Source organism: Quercus suber, unplaced genomic scaffold (genome assembly GCF_002906115.3).
Source record: "Quercus suber isolate HL8 unplaced genomic scaffold, Cork oak 2.0 scaffold_75, whole genome shotgun sequence".
Classification (NCBI taxonomy): domain Eukaryota; kingdom Viridiplantae; phylum Streptophyta; class Magnoliopsida; order Fagales; family Fagaceae; genus Quercus; species Quercus suber.
In genome coordinates, this window is record NW_027069540.1 from 189,111 (window position 1) to 191,713 (window position 2,603).

The following is a 2,603-nucleotide window of genomic DNA, read 5'->3' on the forward strand; positions in this document are numbered from 1 at the left end:
AATAATTATTTCAGATTTTTATTGCTGGGGCTAGAAAGAGAAAATAGCAAACGTGTTTGGTCCTTATTTTGTGTGTTGGAGTTGGATTTCAATTTCATCTAATACCGCATATATTTGCTTGTAAAATTTCAAGATAATTTAAGAGCAATAATGGTTTACCTAATAAAATTTTTAAATTTCAAATTTTATAAATTAAGATTATGAGTTTATGAATTAAATAGTAAATGATATTTTATTGACATGAAATTTTATATGTACGTTAAAAACACAAAAAATATATAATCTAATAGTCTGATTTTTAAAATATTAAATCAATAAAAAAAATTTAGATCGTAAAACATTGCTTAAAATTTATTTGATAGTATAACTTGATATGACCCATATATGGTATAACTTATTACGATATTACACTTGTTCATATATTATTAAAGAATTCGTATTTTGAAAATATGACTTATGAATTACATATTTTTGTCTCCTAAATATGTATTTATGCAAATTAAATTTCATATTAATTAGATGTTATTTACCATGTAATTCACAAATTCATGTTTAGTAATTTTTTTAAAAAAAATTGAAATTTAAATATTGTATGATGAGATAATATTAATCTTCGACCATCTTGATATTTTACAAACATAGAAGGTATAAGTAGACAATGTTATCCAATCATTAATTCATCAAAATATTCTTTCCATAAAAAGTAATGAAGTGATGTAACATCACATAAAGTAAAACTGAGTGAAACTTGACATCACCCGTATATATTGGTTTTTGGTTTAGGCAAAAAAAGAGATTTGTAGCTTAAGTGGCACCTTATAATGTTTCCAATAGAGACATTAAATATTTAAACCCCTCTTCCAATTATTAGATTATTAAAATATAAAACAAAATAAAAGAAAAAGAAAAAGAAGAACAAAAAGCAAGAACCTAATCATAGTGGTATATAGTGGACAACACAAGAAACTAGACCCAAATCAAAATAGGTATGGGCTAAAATGTAATCCTGATGCAATTTATTTATAGAGGTGAGTTGTTAAGGTCAACCATTTGAGCCTTAGTAGCCTTAATTGGTGAATTTAAAGAAAAAGAAATACATAAGTCAATAGTTTAAGAAGAGATTAGTAGAAATAAAGAACAAGGAGTATTATTCAAGCTTTCTCCTCGGGCTGTCCGAGGAACAATTTTTCTTATGATAACAAGTCTTTTTTTATAACGCAATTCCTAATTCCTCTCTCTTTCTTCTCTCTCAGTTTCTCTAATCCCCTTTTAGGAGGATCTTTCCTACTATATATAGCTACTAGAATTGCACCCTTGCCGTCCACTTGGAGGGTCATTGATTCTTACTTAGATACTTTTTCCATCATTACTTTGCTTGTGATGGTAGAGTAGGATGCAGGGTGTAGGGACATTGTTCAAGGGTCATTTTGTCATTAATGCGACTGGTTAAGTTGGTATAGTGCATTAAAGGTGGGGGTGATGGGTTCTTTATCTAGAAGCTTCCTCCTTGCGTTGCTTGCACGTCTCTATTTCCTTCCTTCGTCTTGAGTCATATGGCCTTGGTAGTTCATCTACAGTCTCCCAAGAAGTGTACGTTCCTCAAGTTCCTTGGGCAGGTCGACTTCCTTGGTTTCACTATTTGGATTATCCTTATTGTGCTAAGCTGAAGATAATGAGTAGTTAGGCCCAATTGCTTCCTCGGTCTGAACCTATTTGGTAATATTCCTTTTTTAAGTCCTCCCCTCCCACAATAGCCCCCCAAACTCCACTTTCCTTGCCATTTGGGGGAGTGGGATTTTGGTAGGAGGCAGGAAGGTTGGCATGCTTCGGGTGCTTTCCCACGTAGGAACGTCTTTTCAACTGTCCCAGATACACTCCTAACACTTTGGTATCCTCAACACTACAATTAATGCAATAAATGGCTACATGTCCCCCACATTCTACGGTGCGATGGAGATCCAACGGTTGGCATTTTTTTAGAATTAATGGGTGGAAAAACTATCACTCCATTTTCACCCCTATATAAAGGGAGGTGGGTATTATTTTCCCCTATTTCAGTAATATTTACCTTACCTTCAGAGAAGTTGCCCAAGGAGTTGAGTGACTGTGTTTTTATTTAATCCTTGGCTTATCTTTTTTAGAGCTAATTTACCCAAGTTAGGTGACTCGAGGAGTTAAACCTGGCTGAGTTTCTGTTTAAACCTTAAATTATTTTTTAGAGCTAATTTACCCAAGGCAAGTGACCCGAGAAGTCAAACTTGGCCGAGGTTCTGTTTAACCCTTGCAGTTCCAAATTTGGTTTTTGGATCTTAACAAGCTTAATATTAGAAACAATACACCAAGATAACATAAACTTAAACCATACAAAAAACATGAATAACATGAAGCACTTTCATTAATAATAATACCTACGCAAGTTATTTACATTCCATGGCTGAGGTAGTGGGTTTTCCTCCAAGTCCTCCAAACGATAAGCCCCCTACCACTGAGGTGACCTAGTAGGGCCCTTCCAAGGTAGGGCCTAGCTTTCCCCAAGCTGGGTTCTTCATATTTCCTACAACCTTCTTTAAGACTAGGTCCCTAAGGACAAATGCTCTTGCCCT